The sequence below is a fragment of the Orcinus orca genome, chromosome 3 (assembly GCF_937001465.1).
Source record: "Orcinus orca chromosome 3, mOrcOrc1.1, whole genome shotgun sequence".
NCBI lineage: Eukaryota > Metazoa > Chordata > Mammalia > Artiodactyla > Delphinidae > Orcinus > Orcinus orca.
The window spans coordinates 26,190,444-26,214,379 of NC_064561.1; the positions used below are offsets into that span (position 1 = coordinate 26,190,444).

Sequence of the window (23,936 nt, forward strand, 5' to 3'; positions counted from 1 at the left end):
AACAATACCCAACACACAATAAAAAATACTAAGGCATAAAGGACACAAAGCAGTATTTTAAAAAAAAGAAAAACATAGGAAAATCAACAAACAATAGAAACAGACCCACATAAGCTCTAGATATTCCCATTAAAGTAACTATGCTTACCCCATTCTAAGAAATAAAAGATGTAAAACATAAAACTGAGAATTTTGGCAGAGAACTGAACTCTATAAACAGAACCAAACAGATATGTTAGAAATGAAAAACATGATAACTAAAATTAACAACTCAAAGGATGGTTTTAGTTTAAAAAAAAAAATTGGTGAACTATGTTAGGTCAGAAGAAATTACCAGAAAACAGTAGGAAAGACAAAAGGATAGCAATACGGAAGGTAGGGCAAGAGACGTAAAAGCCAGTGAGATCTCACATGTGTGTTATTAAGAGCCCAGGGAGAAGAGAGAGGGAAAACGTCAGGAGCAATATTTGAAGAGATAACAGCTGAGAATTTTCCCAAAGTGATCAAAGACATCATCATACCACAAATTCAAGAAGCCTTATACAAATCCCAAGCAGGATAAATAAAAAGAGGTCCACACTTAGGCACATTTCTTTTAAAAGACTGCTGAAAACCAAAAATGAAGAGAAAATCTTAAAAGCAGCTAGAGGGGCAAAAAAGATGGATTACCTAAAAGAAAGGAGCTGGAATCAGGCATTCAGCTGACCTTCCATCAGCAACAATGGAAACCAGAAGGCAATAAGACTGCATCTTCAATCGGTCAAAAGAACTCAAGTCCCCATCTACAAATCTAGTTCTCTTTCTGCTATACTATGCTGCCACCCAAGCTTTCATTTCTTAGTAGCTTCTAGAGCTAGACAAACCTGAGTTCAAGTGCTAGCCATTTGATGCCAAGCCTCTGCTATCTTTCCGTACAACACGGAAGAGAAAAATTTAATAGAAGATGTATAAGCATCTGGTACTTAACAGCTCAATACAATTGAAACCCTGCTCCCTCATTTTTTTTTGTTTCTCCCTGAGACTCTGATATCCCCTCAAATAAGCATCATTGATACATTTTGTTCCCCTTCTCTCATTTATTCTTGTACAGTTCAAGTCCTTGTGATTTACACATATTTAAATTTTCTTAGAGAATGGTCAGCTTTCTCTCACCATCCTGAGTGGTATTTCTTCTTGAGCTCTCCCTATCTGTCCTGTCTGGATCACTCGATTACAGCCCCTCTAAGGCAGAGCTCATCGCTCTGGCCACCCCACCTCCTGACTGCCACACATGTAAGGCTGATGACCACCTGTCTTTTCTGCAGTGATGCATCAGATACCTGACTGCCTTAAGGTTGGAGTGTAGCTATATTCTGGAAGACCAAAAGCATGAACTTGACCATGGCAAACCTAGAGCTCCAGGAAGACAGTAGTTCCTTACTCAATCACATGACAGTAAGACACCAGTTAACACTTAGTGAGAACCTACCACAGATCAGGCGCTGCACTGAGCACGGCCGATGCAGAGGTAAGACATGGTGCCCACCCCCAAGACACTCCCAGTCCACTGAGGAACAAACCATTTCAACAAGTACCAAAATAAGGCGTGATGGAGTTAGAAGGAGGGGGAAACTAACTTGAGCAAAGAAAAGACTAGTCCTGAGACCTCTTGTCTTTTTCTCTGCTTAATCTCATCCACTGCCATGGTTTTAATTACCATCTGTACACTGATGGACTCCACATCTGTACAACTCCAGACCCAGAAGACAACTGCCCATTAGAAACGTGGATGTCTATAAGAATCTAAGACTTAACACATTTATAAGAGAGCTATTGAGCTCCTGCTTCATATCCCTCACCCCACTCACACACACACACACACACACACACACACACACACACACACACACAAGCCTGATTTTCTTCAAGTCTTCCCCACCCCCAGAGATGATGCTAGTTACCTAAATCAGGCACTTAAGTACTGAGGTGTTATTCTCAATTCTCCCTTTCCTTCATTCCCCCCAAATCCCATCAACACAGGATTGGGCTCTACTTCTAAAATGATCTTATTTATGAGTTTGAGTCCTTGAGTTCATTTTCTTCCACCAGAATGTCATCTTCCTAAATGCAGGAACTTTGTTGTTCTTTTGGTTTTTGTGTGGTTTATTTTTACTACTGCATCTCAACGGTGGAACAGTGACTATCGCTGAACGGGTCTTCAATAAATGTGTGTTACCAGCTAAGAATGTCAGGGAGGGTGTCAGCGGGGAGGTGATATTTGAGCTGGGTCATGAAATATAAGTGTCACGTACTGGAGAAGGAGGAAGGGAACGCCTGGAAGAGGAAATAGTGTGAGCAAAGACAGAGAAGCAATAAAAAGGGCAAAGTATCTGAGAGGCCCAGACCCAGAAGTCAGTCACGCTGTGTTCAAATTCTAGCTCGGCCCCTAGCTCTGTAACCTTTTGAAAAGTGGTTTCCCGATCTGAGAAAAAGGGAATTAATTCTAGTACATGCTTCGTAGGACTGTGCTGGGAATTAAGTGAGAATGGGCAAAGCACACTGTGAGTATGCCATGAGTGGTAATGTTATTAGTACGAATTAATAATAATTACACATGTATAATGAGTCACAGTTTTAATCATTTGATGTGGCTACAATGTGGGGTGCATGAGAAGTTTCTGGGAGATGTGACTAGATGGTCAGGTTGGAGTCAGAACACTTGAGGTCAGGGGACCCTCAAAATCAGGTAGCAGCAGTGGCCAAGTGACCACAGCTCTGCAAATTGTTCTGTCACTCAAAGCATTAGGGGATCAGCAAACTCTCACCTGAAAGCATCCTTCTGCTCTGACGCAAGCTAAACAGCAGTCAGCTAACATAGGCAATTCTCAGTGATGACAGTGGCGTATTAGTTGTCTATGGCTGCGTAACAAATTATCCCGAATCTTGGCAGCTTAGAAAACAATGAACATTTATTATGTCATACAGTTTCTGTGGGTCAGGAATACAGGAACAACTTAGCAGGGTCGTTCTGGCTTGGGGGTCTCTCGTGAGGTTGAAGTCAGTTACAGTCATCTGAAGGCTTAACTGGGGCTGGAAGGTTCACTTTCAAGACTTTTCACCTGGTTGGCAAGTTCATGGCTGTTGGCAGGAGGCCTTAGTTACTTGCCACATAGACCACAGGGCTGCTTGAGTGTCCTTACAATATGGCAACTAGTTTCCCTCAGAGCAAGTGGTCTGAAAGAGAGCAAGGAGAAAGTCACAATGTCTTTCATGACCTAGCACCAGGGGTCATATAGTCATTTCTAAATACCTTATGGGTTACCAGCTCAGCCCTACTCATTGTGAGAGGGACTGGGGGCCTCAGTTCTTCCCCACTTGGCCTCTTATCCTTCCAGAATACCAGGAAGCAAGGATCATTGAGGGCCATCTTGGGAACTGGTTACCACAGCTGGCTAGAACGGAACTGAATTTTTCCTTACTTCCCAATAGATGGAACCAAATAACAATGCCGGAAGAAAAAGTACAAAAATAAAAAGCAGAACAGGACTGCTGAAGGAATAAAGTAATAATAATAGTATAAGAATAACAATAATAGCTACTGTTTACTGAGTGCTCCCCTTATATTGAACAAAGACCAAGACCTTTCCACGCTCCATCACAGCAGTTGACAAACTGTGGTCTGTGGCTCAAATCTGGCCCACAAACAGGTTTTGGGAAGAAAGTCTTAATGGAACTCAGCCACACCCATTCGAATATGTACTGTCTATGGCTGCTTTCACCTACAACAGCAGCTGAGCAGTTGTAACAGAAACATTATGGTCTAGAAAACCAAGAATATTTACTATCTGGCCCTTTAGAGAAAAAGTTTACCAACCTGGGCTCTATCTCATTAAAACCTCATAAAAACCCCATGAGGTAAAAAACAATTGTTTAAAAAATTTAAAAACCCATGAAGTAAGTGATATTACTTTCCCCATTTTATAGATGAAGAAACAGAGCATCAGATGTTAAGTGACTTGCCCAAGATGGTATTTATTGCAAGGTTCCTATCACGGAGCCCGATCTCACGGTCTGGGTTACACTGGGCTAGGACTCTCGGAGATGCTGGCTTTTCTAAGGAGCCATGTGACCTTGAGCAATTACTTAATGTCTTGCTCCTCATTTTTCTCTGCTAGGGATAGATTTTAAAATCTCTGTCCATGGGGAGTGGGAAGGGTAAGCTGGGACGAAGTGAGAGAGTGGCATGGACATATATACACTACCAAATGTAAAATAGATAGCTAGTGGGAAGCAGCCGCATAGCACAGGGAGATCAGCTCAGGGCTTTGTGACCACCTAGAGGGGTGGGATAGGGAGGGTGGGAGGGAGGGAGACGCAAGAGGGAAGAGATATAGGGATATATGTATATGTATAGCTGATTCACTTTGTTATAAAGCAGAAACTAGCACAACATTGTAAAGCAATTATACTCCAATAAAGATGTTAAAAATAAATAAATAAATAAAATGTCTGTCCAACCACTTTACGGGAAGGTCAAATGATAAATATAAAAGTGGAATGAAAAAAGAGCAAACACTTCAGCAAAAAGAATTAGTATCCTTAGCATGTGATGCTAAGGCTTACAAAGAGAAAGAGCTCTGGGAGAAACTCCTAGAGGAGAAGTAGCTCAGTTATCCCTGCAACACAGACCACCCAAAACATAATGGCTTAAAGCAACAACAATTTATTACTTTTCATGACTTTGTAGGTTGGCTGGGTGGTTCCTTTGCTCGTTCCCCCTGAACTCACTTATGCAGCTGCATTCAGCTAGAGCAGCAGTTCTCAACTAGGGGTGATCTTTCCACCCAGGGGACACTTAGGAATGTCTGGAGACATTGTTGGTGGGTGCTACTTTCATCTAGCAGGTAGAGGCCAGAGATAATGCAAAACATCCTATGGTACGCAGGAACCAAATATCAATAGTGCTGAGGTTGAGAAACCCAAACTAGAGAGTCACCTGAGCCAGGAAATTCAAGATGCCCTCACTCACATGTCTGGCATTGGTTCTGGCAGCTGGCTAGGGGCTTCAGCTCTCCCTCACATGGCCTGTCATCCTCCAGGAGGCCAGCCCAACCTCCTTCCATCATGGTCTCAGGGCAGAGTGCCAAAAAGGCCAGGGTGGGGCTTCCCTGGTGGCGCAGTGGTTGAGAGTCCGCCTGCCGATGCAGGGGACGCGGGTTCGTGCCCCGGTCCGGGAAGATCCCACATGCCGCGGAGCGGCTGGGCCCGTGAGCCATGGCCGCTGAGCCTGCGCGTCCGGAGCCTGTGCTCCGCAACGGGGGAGGCCACAACAGTGAGAGGCCCGCGTACCGCAAAAAAAAAAAAAAAAAGAATCCCTGGTTAAAGGGAGCAACCAGATGAGACAAATGTACATGGCCAGGACACTGGCTCGAAAGATGGTAGAGGCCAAAGTATCCCTCCCCCACTCCACCTCGCCTCTCCCTGGTCTCTGGTCATTCACCTGAACGCAGAACTCTCTCCTTCATAATGGAGTTTAGTAGAAATAATCCTTTTGCTCCCAAGAGAATCGTGCCATCTGTCAAGGGGGCAGGAACATGAGCGGCTATTATTGCACAACAGAGCCTACAGGCCGGGCAGAGAGGAAGCTGGGAAGGCAGCCAGCCCTCCTTGGGAGCTGGACCGGAAGAACCAGAGGGCTCTTTTATTTTTGTTTTTGCTACTAAAGATACTAGCAGAGGGACTTCCCTGGTGGTCCAGTGATTAAGAATCTGCCTTTCAATGCAGGGGACATGGGTTCGATCCCTGGTTGGGGAACTAAGATCCCACATGCCACGGGGCAACTAAACCTGCGTGCCACAACTACTGAGCCCACGCAACACAACTAGAGAGAAGCCTGTGCACCACAACGAGAGATCCCACATGCCGCAACTAACACTCTATGCAGCCATAAATAAATAAATAAATATTATTTAAAAGATACTAGCTGAAATAAATGAGGTGGGGGGGGCTTCCCTGGTGGCGCAGTGGTTAAGAATCCGCCTTCCAGTGAAGGGGACACAGGGTCGAGCCCTTGCCCGGGAAGACCCCACATGCTGCAGAGCAACTAAGCTCGTGTGCCACAACTACTGAGCCTGCACTCTAGAGCCTGTGAGCCACAGCTACTGAGCCCAGGTGCCACAACTACTGAAGCCCGCAGGCCTGGAGCCTGGGCTCCGCAACAAGAGAAGCCACTGCAATGAGGAGCCCGCGCACCACAACTAGAGAAAGCCCGCACGCAGCAACGAAGACCCAACATAGCCAAAAATAAAAACAAATAAATAAATAAGTTTATTTTTTTAAAAAAAGAAAGAAATGGGAGGGAAGTTCATATTAAATAAAATGGTTTTTTAAGGCTAAAAAAATTACTAGCAGAGCCCATTTAGAGTTTTTTGTGTGTGGTACGCAGGCCTCTCACTGTTGTGGCCTCTCCCATTGCGGAGCACAGGCTCCGGACGCACAGGCTCAGTGGCCATGGCTCACGGGCCCAGCCGTTCCGCGGCATGTGGGATCTTCCCGGACCGGGGCACGAACCCGTGTCCCCTGCATCAGCAGGGGGACTCTCAACCACTGCGCCACCAGGGAAGCCCTGGAATCTTTTTTAAAAAGTGATACAAATGAACTTATTTACAAAACAGAAATAGACCCACAGACATAGAAAACAAACTTATGGTTACCAAAGGGGAAGGGGGAGGAGAGAGGGATAAATTAGGAGTTTTGCCATACACCTGAAACAACACTGTAAATCAACTCTACTTCAATAAAAATAAAATAAAAGAATAAATAAAATAAAAGAATAAATAAAATTTTTAAAAGAAGCAAAATGGGACAACACTGCTACCGGTGACTGCCAGCAGAAAGCACGCAGAGTGCAATAAGAACCCCTGTCTTTCAAACCACCTCCACCTCCACACACACACACACACACACACACACACACACACACACACACACACACACACACACACTGTGCTCTGCAGCCTTCAGGCAAAACCAGAGGCAGCACACAGTCAAGTTCCCAAGCTCCCCTTGTGTCCCATCTGATAACAATGCCTCTGGTTTTTTGCTTTTGTGTATTCTGGAAATTACTGAGATAGCTTGTGAGCTGAATACCTCAGGAGTGCTACACAGGGGAACACTGAAGGCTGCGCTGTCCCTGTGTACCAAGGAGCCTCTGGCTGGAGGGGAAACTGCGAGAACAGGGTCTCTGCCACCTCCCGCTCCAGGAACCCTCCCGCCCAGGGCCAGATGGGTCCTCAAGCTCTTGATGGACGAGGGAGATGTGTGATCCCCGACAGTGGCCACTCAATCCCAGACAACATGAACTTTTCCTGATTCTTAGATAAACCACATGATCCAACAAAAGGACCCATCTTTGTTCAGCACAAAAATGGCTCAGCAGCCTGAGATATTCACCATCTCCAAGGCAGGGACTAAATGGGCCACCGGAGGGCGGGGGCACAGATTTGGGAGAGGAGGAGGTCGGAGGACTTTACTGGCATTAAAGTAATCTTTCTGATCATTGGCCCGATCTTTGCACTGTAGAGGCAGCTTGCCAAGGTAGGGAGGCCCTCTCACTGGAGTTATGCCGGCAAGAGGCAAGACACTAACAACCAATTGCTGGGGCATTTAGGAACTAGACAGAGAATTTCAACACAGTGGTTTCCAAACAGAAGCCACCATGAAGACAGGAGGACTCCCCTGCACTCAGTCCTTCTATTTTATGAATTGCGATTCTTCATAAAATGATCATTTTCAATAAAGGTTCCATTGCTTTAAAACAAAACTTTGAAAACAACTGAACTGGATGACTGCTAAGGTTCCTTCCAACTTTCAGACTCCCTGTTCTGGGTATTAAGTATCTGGGTGCCCAGAATAGTCGATCATACCTGAACCATAATCAACCTCCTTATAATAATCTCTAATATATGAATATAAACTATCCTACAGCATAAACAACCCAACATGACACTGATTTCACCTTCCACTGAAAAAGTTAAGTTCAACCTCCTTGGCTTGAACAGGGGTGGCAGAGCTGCTTCATTATTTACCTTTTACTCTTTGTCGCTATGAGAAAACGGTGATGACATCTTTTTGGCCAGATGGAACTGATGGGAGATTTATGGAGCAGCTGAGAACTGTCAAAGCCAGGCCAGGCCGATCCCACAAGACAATGACCATGGCCTTTTCATCAAGGAGCACGTTGCTTTCTGGAATCCACTAACACAAGAGGTTCATATCTACCCAGTCATCAGCAAGATTATCCCAACACCCCACCAGCTGCCGCCACCCAATCCGGGGGCCTCCGTTCCTGCTCTTGAGGGATGACATGTGAGTGCACAGGACTTACCCCTCACCCATCATCACACCACACCACCCCCGCCCCAGTCTGGCACCCACAGCCCTCCCAGAGTGGGAAACTTCATCCAATGCCTTCTCCGTTACAGAGATTTCAGAAATTAGTCACAGAAAGGAGGGAGGGAAGACAGTGGGGGTTTCCTGAAGGAACCAGTAACAAGATCTGGGCTATTTCACCTCGAGGCCACAACAGCTCAGACTGTCCCTGAGTTAGCACTGAGTGGTCAAGAATGAAATCAACCTCTGCAAACCCTCCGCTGACTTGTCCACCATCTACTTTGTACAAAGAGCTTCCTTAAGGCGGGGCCTCCAGCAGATGGGCCTCCCCATTCACTGAGCCTTTCTCTTTGGAAATTTTGATCCTTTCCCCACTGCCAGCCTCAGAAGATGGTCCCAGTGCCCACCCATTATCAGAAAGAGGCGAAGGAATTGGAGACTAGAGTCCAGCAGTTGTTTGAAACAAGGGTTTAGATGAGCTTCCCATCCTTATCTTGTAAAGATACACGCAGGGACTCCTGTGGCTTTGGTGACCATATGCCCTACTCCGCATAGGACAGTCCCAGTTTGTTCCTCTTGTTGTCCCAGAATTGTCACTGATATCACTGCCTTTCACTCTCAGAAGTCCCTGTTTGGACAATAAACTAGGCAGTCCCTCTACCTTTGGCCCGGTCACCACCTATGCTTTTCAGTAAGAATCTGGAAAGCCACAGGTAGCCCGGCAAGCCAAGAGATGTGGGGATTAAAAAAAAAAAAAAAAAAGCCAGAGATAACATATATTTCAAAAATAAATTTTAAAAAGCCAAAGCCAAAGAGCGGCGATGTTCGTTAGTTTGTAACAGGGAAACATGGAAACAGTCCAAATGTCTACCAATAGGAAATGGTTTAATCAATCAAGGCTTGTAATATGGAATACCCTTCATCAATTTAAAAGAAAAAGGTGGATCGATATATACTAACATGGAACGATCTCCAAGGCAGTTTGGTAAGAGAAAAATAGCAAATGGTTGATCAATGCCACAGGAATGATCCCAGTTGTCTTTTCTTTGTCCTTGTGAGTATAGATGTATGAAAGGTCTAGAACAACACCGTCTAATAGGAATATAATGTGAGCCACTATGTAATTTAAAATTTTCAAGATCCATGTTTTTACAAAGTGAAATTTATCTTATGGAACCCAATGTATCCAAAATATGATGTAAATCAATATAAAAAAGTATTAATCTTATTTCACTTATTTTGTGCTAAATCCTGAAAATTGCACTTACAGCAATCTCAATTCTTAGGACCCACATTTCAAGGGCTCAGAAGCCACATGTGGCTTATGGTTACGGTATTATTCAACAGCTCAGGGCTAGAAGGACGCATACCAGGTAACAAGTTATCTCTGGAGAAGGAAGTGGGATTAGGAAAATGGAGTGATTTGTCTAGGATTTTGAAATTTTTACAATGAGGATATAGTCACTACTTACATAATTTTATAAAACAACAAGAACTGGAAATTTTTAAAAATAAGGAGCCAGAACATGAGATGTGAAACTAACAAAATCTATGAATGAGCTTTGTGGAAACACAGTATTAAAATCAATGCATCAAAAATAAATAAGTAAGAATAAAATCAATTAATCAGCCAAAGAGTGTCTGCATTTTTGTTAAGTTTGGCCACAGCCAGCCTCAAGAGCCATGGGGCTGCACCAGCCTGCCCAGCCACTGAAAGCCAGCTTCCTGAGGGCCGCCTTGCTTGTTCTCTACCTAGAAACGGGAACCACGGTGCATCCCTGAGGAGTCTGTCACATCAGAGAGACAGGACACTGCTCTCAAATACTTAGACTGAAGCTCTGTCAATGTGCACACAGGAAAACCTGTGCGATCAAAATAGCCTGGGGAGCCTGTTTAAAAAGCAGACTCTCGAGCCCCGCAAAATAGGTGTTTCTGAGGTGGGGCCCAAGAATCTGTAATATACAAGAACTCCAGGGGATTCCTAAGCCCAACTAGGATACAAGGGAACATCCTTCTCTTCTAGCTAACTTTGCACTGCCAGATTCCTGGCTAGAATCTGATTCCATCTAGAATCGTGCTGCCAAAAACTGGTGGAAGATAGGAAGTCCACTCAGAACTCCCCTGCCCCACCCTACAGGAAGATGATCTTCTTTCACTGTACGTACTGAATGATGCTTAAAGACCCCGCAACTTAGAAACAGGCCATCTCTTGGTGAAGACTGCCTTGTCCAGAATTAGCCCTGCTTCTAACGCTCCAAATCAAAGACTCAGGCTGGTGGACCAAGGCCTGCCCTCAGCCCCTGTTCCTATTGTGGGAATGCAAAAGGTGTTTCTTTCTACTTCCACCATCCAGGAGACTGGGACATCCGGGTGGAAGGTTTTCCCTTAAGGTGAGACCTTGTGTCTATTTGGTTTTTGTTGTTGTTTTTTACATCCTTTTCTTTCCTTCTCTTAAAACAAACCAAACATGCAATTCACTGTTTAAAAGGGGTGGAGGGCGCGTGGAAGCAATTTCTTTTTTTTTTTTTTTTCCCATTTTAAAAAGCTTTATTGGATAGTGCTTGTTTAGAACATTTACATTTAATGTAATTACGGATACAGTTAAGATTAAATCTACCACCATGCTATTTGTTTCCTAATTATACCATTTCTTTATTTTTTGCCTCTCTTTTCCTGCCCTCCTTTTCATTAATGGAGTATTTTTAATGATCTCATTATTTACTCTGCTACTGGCTTACTGACTATCCCTCTTTGCTTTACATTTGTAGCTGTTGCTCTAGGGTTTATACTAAATATCTCCAAATACTATTATACCTCTTCATGTATAGTGTAGGAACATTACAACAGCAAAGTTTTTTCCCTCTTCCTATCCTTTGTACTAACTGTTGCACATTTTATTTTTGTGTAATTATTCATGGCCATTTCCATAATCTTTCAAATTTTTTTTTAATAAATTTATTTTATTTCTTTATTTTTGGCTGTGTTGGGTCTTCGTTGCTGCGCGTGGGCTTTCTCTAGTTGTGGCGAGTGGGGGCTATTCTTCATTGCGGTGCGTGGGCTTCTCACTGCGGTGGTTTCTCTTGCTGCGGAGTACGGGCTCTAGACACGCGGGCTTCAGTAGTTGTGGCACGTGGGCTTCAGTAGTTGTGGCTCGTGGGCTCTAGAGCACAGGCACGGTGGCTTAGTTGCTCTGTGGCATGTGGGATCTTCCCGGACCAGGGCTCGAACCCACGTCCCTTGCATTGGCAGGCGTATTTTCAACCACTGCGCCACCAGGGAAGCCCCAAGTCTTCCTAGCATCTCAAGCTCAGGAACTTGTGGTCCACAAGTCTCTATTTGCAGTGGTTGGTATTCATATAGAGCTTCCTCAAGCTTTTGAATGGGTGCTAATGAAATATGTTGACCCATTTTGATGTCTGTGGAAAATGTCACTGGTTTTATAGGTTTAGGTTTTTCAAGTTGCATTTCCAACTGGGTAGATCTATGTTTATGCTGAGCCAAAAGCAGAGCAACGGGGAGATCAGAACTCTCCTGTTCATCTAAAAAAGCCTGCCTATTCTTCCTTTTTAGAATCTGCTGCAGTTGTTCTTCTTTTTGTATATATAGTCTTCTTTGTTCATTTTCCTGTCGTTCTACCTCTAAAGCTTCTTCCAATTCCTCCTGTTCCCGAGTCGGCTGTAACTTATTTTTCTGAATGACATCTTTGTTTTCCTTTTGGTCTATCTCCATTTTCTTTTTGGTGTTGTCCAAATCCACGTTGTTGGTCAGGTTGAAAACAATTTCCTCCACTTCTTCCAGGAAATCATTATATTCTCTTAGACTAGGAAAGTCTTCTTCCCTTTTATTGTATATCTTTAGCACGTTTTTCTGAATCTCAATTTCCTGTCAACAGTAGGATCTTCAAAGAGTTGTACCCTGAAGTTGCTCCTTCTAAGTGGAGTGCCACACTCAGGGCAGTTTCCAGCTCCTCTCACAAACCTCTCCCCGCCCCCCTGGGGAGGCAATTTCTTCAAAGGCATATTCCCAATAGTGAAAAGTTATTGCTTACCTGTGTATAATATCTTTCCCCTGGTTTCTGGTTATTCTGGTCAATAACCTGAAATTGACAGATGTGATTATCCTCATTAAAAAAAAAAAAAAAAGACAGGAGGTTAAGCGAGTTGGGGACGTGTGGGGAGGGAGAAATTAACCTTTACCCTCCCTGTTTGGTCTTGAGCTAGGCAGTGAATACGGAGGGTCACGGTTCATTTTCACAACAACAACGAGAAGCTGGTATAGTTACTCTTCCCATCTTCACAACTAAGGGAAGGAGCTGGCTGGCTCGCAAAGCTAGTGAGAGGCAGATTATCCACTGGACTCCTCCGCTGGAGCTCGAGCCCCTGCTTCACACAGAAGAGTTCCCTCTGACACAAAATGATTTACTGCCTACTTCACCCCCACTCAGCCACATTTAGCCGATTAAAGGAAAGGCCCTCTCACCATAGTTAAACAAGTAGATGAACGTTTTCATCAAAGCTAAATGTCCTTTAATCACCTGATGCCCACTCTCCGATTGGGATTGACATGTATACACTGATGTGTATAAAACTGATGACGAATAAGAACCTGCTGTATAAAAAAATAAACAAAATAAAATTCAAAAATTAGAAAAAAGAGAAGTAATCACAATGTCAAGTATGTAATACCTTTCACTTCCACCTTGAAAAGCATGGATATTAAAGTGCTAATATAAAAAATAAAAATCATCTGATGCCCAGTCTCCTTCCCTGACACCTGGCCGCTGTCAGTCTCCTAGCAGAGGAGAGAGAGGAGGGAGAGGAGACTTTTCCTTCGCCTCACCCGCAGCAGCCCTCCGAGGCCAGGCTGGGGGCATTCCGTCACACCTGGGAACTCCTTTCCCTGGAAGTTTCTCCCCGCGCTTCCCGCCTCCCGACCCCCCCCCCCCCCCATCGACACCTCCATCACCATCTCTCTCCGCTCTCAATCTCTCTTTTCTCTTTCAACCTCCCTTCCTCTCTTCCGGTCCTCTAGGAAAAGCAACCAGCAGCTAAGGCAGCCCAGCAGAATGAAGAGCGGGCAGGCGGACCCGTGTGTGGGGCAGCCTCGGCAAGTGAGAAGGTCAAGGTGAGGTGCAAGAGAAGCGAGAGCGAGGAGGAAGCCCGGGAGCGGGGCGTGGCCTGCGCCGCGGTGACAGTCTATCCGGATGTTCTCTTGGTGCTGCTCTGCCTTATCTCTCTTCAGAGGAAGGAGACGCCTCTTAGATCTAAAGAGTGCTGGGTGGCGCTCACCACGGAAACCCGAGAAGGTTCGGCACCCAGGCCCAGGCCCAGTTCTCCTGGAACCCCCCCCCTCACCCCCACCCCGCCCAGGATGTTGCCCCAGGATGTTGCCGGGGCCTGGACACCATCTCCGACACTTCTGCTGCAGCTCTAAATCTGACCATGTGTGTTTCATCCAAGGCTTTCCCTTCTGCAGGTCTGAGCCCCCAGATGTAACACCCCTTAGTTGTCTCCCCTGAGCCCCCCGAGGAGGAAGACATAAGCGGGTGAACCTGATCAGGGTGCACTGGAAGGCTGAATCACAACCACGGAAAGATCCCCTTCCTGTGCAGGAGAAACTGCGCGCGCAGAGACTTCGTCCAAAGTCACTGCTGGGTGGGTTTCAAATGATCAATCCGAAAGCATTTGCTGTACACCCACAACCTGCCTGGAAGTGTGTTAGAATGTATTCTCTGCCCTCAAATACCTGAAGACAAGGTAACGCACGGGAAGACGGGCACTTCCTAAACGGAAAAGCAGCGCCCAGAGGCAAGGGGTTACTCTTACTCTGCACAATTATTTTTATGCTTACTGTAGTACTATGGCTTTATAGTTGGAGCAACAAAATGGTTTCTCACACCTCCTCTGCTCCTCACCCCTACATTCCCCAAGCTCCACTCCAGCTTACAACCTTTGCCAAAGCCACTCTAGAATGTTTTTCAAAGACGAGGTGGGAGCCCTTCCCTGGTGGCGCAGTGGTTGAGAGTCCGCCTGCCGGGTTCATGTTCCGGTCTGGGAGGATCCCACGTGCCGCGGAGCGGCTGAGCCCGTGAGCCATGGCCGCTGAGCCTGCGCGTCCGGAGCCTGTGCTCCGCAACGGGAGAGGCCACAGCAGTGAGAGGCTCGTGTACCGCAAAAAAAAAAAAAAAAAAAAAGACGACGGGGGTGCAAAAAGAGAAAATGCTAAGGCCCTCCAACCACCTTCTTTTGTGGTTATTTGCAGTTTAGAACTATGGAGGGAAGGGGATCTAACACTGGAGCCAAAATGAAGACACAGTACAGGTGGAAGGCCTGAAATCATCTTGGATCAACTTTCCCACAGCAGGCCTGTCTGCTTTTTTTCCCTTAACAGCCTTGTGTTCTCCATTCCAGGTTAACTCCGTCACCAACACTACTATTAAGGGCCCCTGTTTAGGAAGCACCTACTACCAAGCAAACAGTATGCTAAATCTTTTTGCTTGAACGATGTTCTGGTTATCTACAGCTGCCTAACAAACCATCCCAAAACTTAGTGATATGAAAACAACCATTTTATTATATTCAATGATCCCGTGGGTCAGGAATTTGGACAGAACATAACAGGGATGGCTTGTCTCTGCTCTATGAAGTCTGGGGCCTCAGCTGTGAAAACTGGAACAGCTGGGTGCTGGAATCATCTGGAAGCTGCATCACTCACAGGTCTAGCTCCTGAGCTGGAATGACTAGAAAGCTGGTTCATCCAGAACTGTCAGTCAGTGGATTTATACGTGGTCTCTTCCTATGGCTTGAGCTTCCTCACAGCATGGTGGCCTCAGGGTACTCAGACTTCTTATGTGGTACCTCATGGCTCCAAGAGCAAATGTTCCAGCAAACAGAAAAACAGAAGTTACATGGCTTTTTCTGATCTAGCCACAGAAGTCATATGGTGTCACTTCTATAGTATTTTACCAGTTACATTGATTGAAGCAGTGTCAAACCTGCCCCACATTCAAAGGGAAAGGACATACCCACCTACCCCACCCCCCATGGGAGAAGGGCCAAAGAATCTTTGCTTTACTACACTGTCTTCTTTAATTCCCAAACAGTCATCTTTTGAAGAAGTATGAGTATTATTCCCATTTTACAGATGGGAACATCGAGGTTCAGGGAGGTTAAACAATGCAAACAGCCCTACTCCAAAGCGTGAGCTCCAAATCACTGCCCACAAGACTCACTGCCTGGCATTTCTGATGCCTTCCTTTATTCTGGATGCTCCCCCAAACCACCCCCAGCCCAAACTCCAGGACCCTTCTTTCCTCACCTCTTTCTGTTGGTTTACCTGCTCTGAATTCCCTTCTGTCCTAGAAGTAGCCAATGATACTTCCACCTCCATCCCACATCCCATCTTCACCAGCTTTGGGGCCCAGGATGGAAATTTCAAGGAAGGCAGCCCTCCAGGTTTGACCAATCTCTAATGTCAGCCACTTGTGGGCTCTTCATGGTCTTTTAGGCCAGAGTAGAAACGGCCTTTGTCCTATGGAATCCCCACTGACTCAGGGCAGCTGGTTCAGTGGCCTGGGGCCCTGATGCACCCAGCCTTCATTCTGCCATTGGCCCATGGCCAGTCCTAACTGGGAAACAAAACCCCACCATTGTTTGAGTATCTCCTTTATATATTATCATCAGTGCCTTAAAATAAAAAAGAAGGCTTTAGGAAGACAAATGGTAAAAATACTGGTAGCATACACTAAAATGACAAAAGGATACTAGCTAATATAAAGAGCTCATAAAAATCAATAAGAAAAAAATGAAGATCTCAATAGATAAATAGATAATGCAAATAGGTGATACATTTTTAAAAAGAAAAATACAAATGGATTACAAACATTTGAAACTAATCAAAATAATTTAAAATAATTATAGTCTGATGTTTTCACCTCATATATTTGCAAAGATTCATAAAATGAGAATTCCCAAATTGCTTTCCAGAAGGATTGTACACAGTTATTCTCATGTTTCGCTCATGTTCTAAGAGAGGGGCTCTTCCTGGGCTGCAGCAATCAGGAGGCAGGACTAGGATTGTGACCTTAAGAGGGTGTAGGATATCTCATCTACATCTCTACATTTACATTGTCTATGTTTTAAAAACCCATGGAGTTTAAATTATCCCACTTAGATTGCTATGTAAATATTTGATCTACCACAATGCATAAAAAAGGATACATAATCGTGATTTCTGCCCTCTCCTTCAAATCCAAAGGGTTTTATTGGAGTTTCCCCTATTTAATGAGTGACTAAAATATTCTTAGCAGAAACAATGCTCTGGCAACTATGAGGAAAACAAGCAGAATCAAACATGTGTTATGTCTTCAAGGAGTTTACCATGGATGGCAGGGCTGGTTGCCCAGAACCCAAGAAGCTACTCAGCCGCAGACACCCCAGACATGTGAACCAGCAGTGCTACTGCCTCAAGGTCAGAACCATGTCACAAGGCCAGAGCCAAAAATGGATGCAATGGCATTCAGAGAGTAAAAATGCAAATCACAAACTGGGAGATGATATTCACAATAAGTGAATATCCAACAAGACACTGGTATCCAAATATATAAAGAATTCCCACAACCCAATAAGAAAAAGACAAAAGATTTAAACAGGCCCTTCGCAAAACAGGACATTCAAAAAGCCAATGAACGTTTGAAAAGTTGCTCAATTTCATTAGTCAGTAGGGAAAGGCAAAATAAAACCACACTGAGATAGCCCTACACTCTCATCAGACTGGCTTAAAATTAAAAACTGATTACACCAAGTGTTGGCAAGGATGTGGAGTGACTGCAATTCTCCAACACTGCCAGCATGAGTATAAACTGGTACAACTGTAAATTGGAAAACTGTTGAGTAGAATCTACTAAAATTGAATTTATGAATATCCTCTGGCCCAGCAATTCCACTCCTAGATATATACCCAATAGAAATGTGTTGTTCAACACATTTGTTGTTCACATACGTTGTTCAACAACATATGTTCAACAAAAGACATGTGCTAGGGTGTCCATAGCAGCACTCACTAGTCATAACAGTCAGAAACTGGAACCCACCCAAAAGCACATCAAGAGAGAAAGGGTCTAAAAAAGAATGAAATATTGCCATTTGCAGCAACATGGATGAACCTGAAGATTATCATACTAAGTGAAGTCAGATAGAGAAAGACAAGTATTATATGACATCACTTATGTGTGGAATCTAAAAAATAATACAAATGAACTTATTTATTAAACAGAAACAGACTCACAGACATAGAAAACAAACTTATGGTTACCAAAGGTAAAAGGGGGGTACGGATAAATTAGGAATATGGGATTAACAGATACACACTACCATATATAAAATAGATAAACAAACTCTTAGAGGAAAACATAGGCAGAACACTCTTTGACATAAATCATAGCAAGATCTTTTCAATCCACCACCTAGAGTAATGGAAATAAAAACAAACCATAAACAAAAGGAAAAGACAACCCTCTCGCCGGAATGGGAGAAAACTTTTGCAAATGAAGCAACTGACAAAGGATTAATCTCCAAAATATACAAACAGCTCATGCAGCTCAATATCAAAAGAACAAACAACCCAATCAAAAACTGGGCGGAAGACCTAAATAGACATTTCTCCAAAGAAGACATACAGATGGCCAAGAAATGCATGAAAATATTCTCAACATCACTAATTATTAGAAAAATGCAAATCAAAACTACAATGAGGTATCACCTCACACCAGTCAATGGTCATCATCAAAATATCTACAAACAGTAAGTGCTGGAGAGGGTGTGGAGCAAAGGGAACCCTCCTACACTGTTGGTGGGAATGTAAATTGGTACAGCCACTATGGAGAACAGTATGGAGGTTCCTTAAAAAACTAAAAGTAGAATGACTATACGATGCAACAATCCCACCCCTGGGCATATATCTGGGAAAACCATAATCTGAAAGGATCTATGCACCCCAATGTTCACTGAAGCACTATTTACAATAGCCAAGACATGGAAGCAACCTAAATGTCTATCAACAGAGGAATGGATAAAGATGTGGTACATATACACAGTGGAATATTACTCAGCCATAAAAAGGAACGAAATAATGCCATTTGCAACAACATGGGTGGACCTAGAGATTGTCATACAGAGTGAAGTAGGTCAAAAAGAGAAAGACAAATATCTTATAATATTGCTTATATGTGGAATCTAGAAAAATGGTACAGATGAACTTATTTGCAGAAATAGGGTCCCAGATGTAGAAAAAAAAACTTATGGTTTGTTTGGGGAAAAGGTGGGGGGGGTGGGATGAACTGGCAGATTGGCATTGCCATATATACACTACTATATATAAAATAGATAACTAACGAGAACCTACTGCATAGCACAGGGAACTCTACTCAATGCTCTGTGGTGACCTAAACGGGAAGGAAATCCAAAAGGGAGGGGATATATGTATATGTATGGTTGATTCATTTTGCTGTACCTTAGGAGCTAACACAACATTGTAAAGCAACTATCCTCCAATAAAAATTAATAAAAATAAATAAGTAAAAATAAAAAACAACCACAAGATTTACTGTATAGCACAGGGAACTATATTCAATACCTTGTCATAACCTATAATGGAAAATAATCCAAAAAAAAGAATACACACACACACACACAAACATATATATATACATAATCTGAATCACTTTGCTGTACACCTGAAACTAACACAATATTGTAAACCAACTATAAAAGAGAGAGAGAGAATGGGTCAGTAGTAGTATTTTCATACAATGAAGTGTTACAAACTAAATGGAGCTAACTACAACTACAAACAGTGCAGATGAATCTCACAAACATATACTGAGTAAAAATTGCCAGACACAGAGTCTATATTATATGATTAGATATATGTGAAGTTCAAAAATAGGCAAACCTAATCTATGTTGTTAGAAGTCAGAATAGTAATTATCCTGGAGGAAAGGGGAAGGGGCTTCTAGGTACTGGTAATGTCCCATTTCTTGAATTGGGTACTAATTACACAACCGTGTTCAGTTTGTGAAAATTGACAGGGCTGTTCACTTTTACTTTGTTCACTCCCATGTGATGCTGGAATAAAAAGTTTCCGAAAACTGGGAAGGCTTCAGAGCCACATACGTGCTCAGCAAGGGGGAGCACTCCTGGACTGGGTCAGGGCGTGGGACACCCCAGGGTTTGTCACAGGAACAAACAAAGCTCACTCCCTTAACCCAAGGAGCATCTCCCAAAGTCACTGCCCAGGATCACTGCTCAGGACCCAGGAACTGGCCGAGAACTGTTCCCAGGGCCGCCTGGTCCCACGTCCCCTCTCACCACTTCTCATGGACAAGCAGTACAGCTTCCCCTAAAGAAAAGTACCTAGAGCTTCTAGAAGATGACAGCCACATCTAGGGAGACAGCAGGGTACTGAGGGTTCACACCTGATCTACCCTTGGCTGTTCTCATCACCCCTAGCTCTAAATGTCCCAACTCCCCAACTCTCACCCCACACATTCTGTTAGAAGAAAAGAAACAAAGCACCCTGGATTACTTCTACAGAAGTGTTCATTCAGAGTAGCTTTTTGTGAAGGTCACTGCCCTGGAAGAGTGGGGGAAGCAGCTCTCCCCATCCAGGTGGGCCATCTCCAGATCTACCCAGGACTGAATAACTAGGTCACCAGTGTAACTCAAACAGATGGCATGGCAGTGTCCAGTTCACATTCTGCTAGTTTCAACATAGCACATGGCACCTATGACCCACCCTGCAAGACACACAGCTAGAGTCTCCCCTCCACTGCCACAACCAATTTTATAATAATCAAATTCAGTATTTTTTAATTACACATAAAATAAAATGGAAAGGCCCGCAGGGAGTAGGAAGACCTAGACCGAGCTCTTAAAGAATGGGAAGATTCAGAAATGCCTGCTCCTCTCCATAATAAATGAGAACCCAAATTTTCCCAATGCCTGCATTTTCCTCTGTATGGGTTTGGTGGGTGGTCCTCTCTCAGCAGGTGGAGTAATCCTGAGGATGCTGGGCAAGTTGGAAGGGAGCAAGTCTGTACTGAAGCCAAGAAGAAATCCCCCCCGCCCCCACCCCCTCCAGCTTCCCAGAAAAAAAGGAACCCTGTAAGGAATTATGGGGCTGGAAATAAAGGGAGTCTGAATCCCACCTTCCTAGATGGTTGGTGGCTGCGTGCATCCTTAAGGGGATTGAAATGTATTTGTTATTGTTATCGGATTATATTTCTTAAAAAAAAACCTGGATAAAACCTACTTTGATACATAAAGAAAAATGAGGAGACTAGGGTAGCAGTGCTTAGACATCCAAGAAGGCCCAGGGCCTACCGGCAGATCACTACATCTAAAAACATTTCGGCGCGGAGCCTGGCCTGCAGATCTCTGCTGAGTGTTCACCACGGGAAGGGGAAGCCGAGGCCGGCCACAGGGCCTTTGCGAAGGCTGGAAGACCAGCCTGGGTTGCATCTTTCCTCTGCGCCCTGTCCTCAGGCCCGGCTGCAGGCAGCTCTGACTCCAACTTGCAGTAAGCTGGACAGGTGACGCCGCCAGAGGCTAGACCGGTGGCCAGATTTGGAGGTCCCACCGACCCTCAGGGCTTGGGAGTTCTCTCCTCTCCCCGCACAGGTCACCCGGAGGCTGGCGAAACCTCACTCTACTGCAGTGCGAAAGGTAACCTGGCGCCGGGCAGGCGCTTCCTGAAGCCCTGGCGGCCCTCTCCAAATGACAAAGCCGATTTTCCTCCGGACGCCGGCAAGCAAGGTTGCCCACAGAGTCGCCAAAGCACTGCTCTCAACAACTATTTCCTTGGAAGAAAAGAAAAGAAAAAAGAAACCGTCCCCTCCCCCGCGAGTGATCTGCACCCCAAGTCTTCCCCCAGACGGGTCGATTTCAGCCTGTTAATTTCCTCCTGGGCCCGAGTGGGAGTTCTAGGCCCCCGGACCTTCATCCTGGCCCCCGCCTCTTCGCCCCACCCTCCGGGACCCCCGAAGGGGCGGCGGGGCCTAGCCGAGGGCGCTGCGCGTGACCCCGAGCGGAAGGGCCCCAGTCTGGGTCCTAATGCGGGTGGCGTCTCCCTTGACAGGCGGCGTTTGGGGACAACAGCGGGGACGGGAGATAAGGTGACATACCAGAGCAGATTTGGTGCGCGCGCTGATACTCCTCTCCCGACAGGAAACGCGGAGCTATTTAAAAGACCCTATCGATTACCTTATCTTTCCCGGAGGAAAGCTTCTTGCAGAGAGACAAAAGATGTTCCCTACCTAGAGATACAAGGCCACAGCTCTCCACACACAACGGAGGGTCTGCACAGGCGACGCCCAATTAGGGCGCAGGGACACATGTACACCGCAGAGGGCACACCCGCGTGTGTGCCAAGAACGGCTCTGGAGGGCAAGAGCGGAGAGGAGGGCAAGGGGAATTTCACAGGATGATTTGCTGTACTCTTTGAATTTTTTTTTGACCGTGTGCACTTAAAGCACACACCAAGAAAGTGACTATGCACTTAAAGTACGTGTATGTGTAGCCGTGTCGTTTCGGCAAACTTAAAGCGCACCAGTAAGCACATTCAAGGCGGGTTACTGGTCTCTGTGAACGTATTCCACAGACACACGTCCCAAAAGTGAACGCTCCATCGTGCTCCTTTTAAGTGCTTGAATGTCTGCAACTGTCATGTGTACGCTTAAAGTATGGGGAGGCGTCAACACGGCCCTCTACAGTGCGCTCATTTTGTGCCTGCGTTCCCGCATTTCGCCAATCTGTTGGGAGCGCTGAATGCCGTCAGCGACATCCTGCTACTGACACCGAATTTGCTCCGGAATCCCGAAGCTTGTTAGCCTCCGGGTCCCCTGCGCCATGCCCCGGGGAGGCTCCTAAGAAATATCGACTGAACCGAATTGCACGGAATCGAATTTTTTTTTTTTCTATGCAACAATTTGCACCCTAGGCATTCTCAGTGCGTTCCGCCGGGCTGTGGAAACGTCGCTGCATTTCGCAGAGCAGGCTGGAAGATGAGACAAGGAAGGAAGTTGCGGAAGAAGGAAAGGTGGCGGGCCTAGGAAGGTTCGATCGCCCACTGCCAGCTTCAATTCGACACTGACCAGGCCGCAGCGATCCAGGGTAGAAGCTCCGGGGGCCACGGTGTCGGCCCGAGCCAGGGAGGCCGCACAGATCTGGGCGCGACTCTTGAAGCTCTCTCCGGAAAGCCACGGCCGACGACCCCAGCCCAAGCTGCAGCACTGCAGACCCCGCGAAAACAGGCGTCCGTTTGCCCAGCTCGGCTTTTCCCAAAGCTTCGCGTTCACGCCAAGGGCTCTGCCAAAGCCGTGGCTCCCGAGCTGTACACCCACCGGGCAGGTGTCCACCGGCCCTAGAAAATCCATTTTCCTCTTCACTGTTTTCCGAATCGTTGTCTATCCGACTCGAATGTCACCTGACTTTTCCAGCTGTGACCTTCAGCGACGGGATCCTGAGGGACAAGTGGCAGCGTCTTGGTTCTCTCCGCCTCTCCTCGCTGTTTTCGCTGGAGCAGTTTGCAGCCGGGGGCGGACTGCGGTCCAGAGGAGAAAGCACGAAATTAACACCAAACGACAACGGAAGTTTAAAAGCGATCTGGCAAACCTTAACACGTGTTTTAAAGCGTGTGACATCTAGGCACCCAGGATAAATTCGGTTACAGAAACATACCCCACAAAGCATGAGAAAGTGGCTTACACAAAGATACTATTAACAAAAACTGTCAAGTCAAAAGTGCAAAGGAGGGGACGGGAAAAAATGCAAAGGAGTCAGCCGAAGGTAGTTCCTCTCAGAAAAACAAAAACAAAAACAAATGTATAATAAATAAGACTTAAATTTGTAGGAAATGTCCCCAGAAGGATATATATTTTTTTAAAGTTGGATGGTGGTGGGAATTAACTGAGAAGGGGCAGAAGGAAACCTTTTAAGGTTATGCAAATATTTTTGTATTTTTTTAAATGTTTTTGTAGCTTGATTGTGGTGGTCCTTGCACGGGTTTATTCATGTGTCAAGATTCATCGAACTGTACACTTAAACTGTGTTCATTTTGTTCTAGGTACATTATGCCTCAATAAAGTTGATTTTAAAAATAAACCTGGAAACAACTTTGTCTTTAGGGAAGGGAACTGGGTGGCTGGGGAGAGGCCTGGAATACTTTACATTGTATTTCCCTCTTTACGTGTTTATTTTGGGTTTTCATTGTTGTTTTGTTTTTACGGTGTATTACTTATTCAAAATGTATAATTAGGATATTCAGTGCTGTGAATATAAAACAATCGTTAAGGAAACCAACAAAAACAAGAAAAGAAGATGCTCATACACCCCCCTGTAGGGACAAGAAAAATTGTGCACTGTCCAAGCACAGAAAATATTTGGGAAGGGGAAATACCTTTAATGTTCAGATTTGTTTCATTTGTTCTTTTGCTCCTATGTTTCAGACACCAACGAAAAATGAGGACCTAAAACCTTTCTGGTGTTTACGTGGGTGTGGGTGGCTGTCAT

At 45.1% G+C, this 23,936-nt stretch overlaps 1 pseudogene; it reads right to left on the minus strand.

Moving 5' to 3' along the window:
* Positions 1-10,044: 10,044 nt before the first annotated feature.
* LOC101285443 (CDK-activating kinase assembly factor MAT1-like) lies at positions 10,045-12,425 on the minus strand (annotated as a pseudogene).
* Between the last annotated feature and the right edge of the window lie 11,511 nt (positions 12,426-23,936).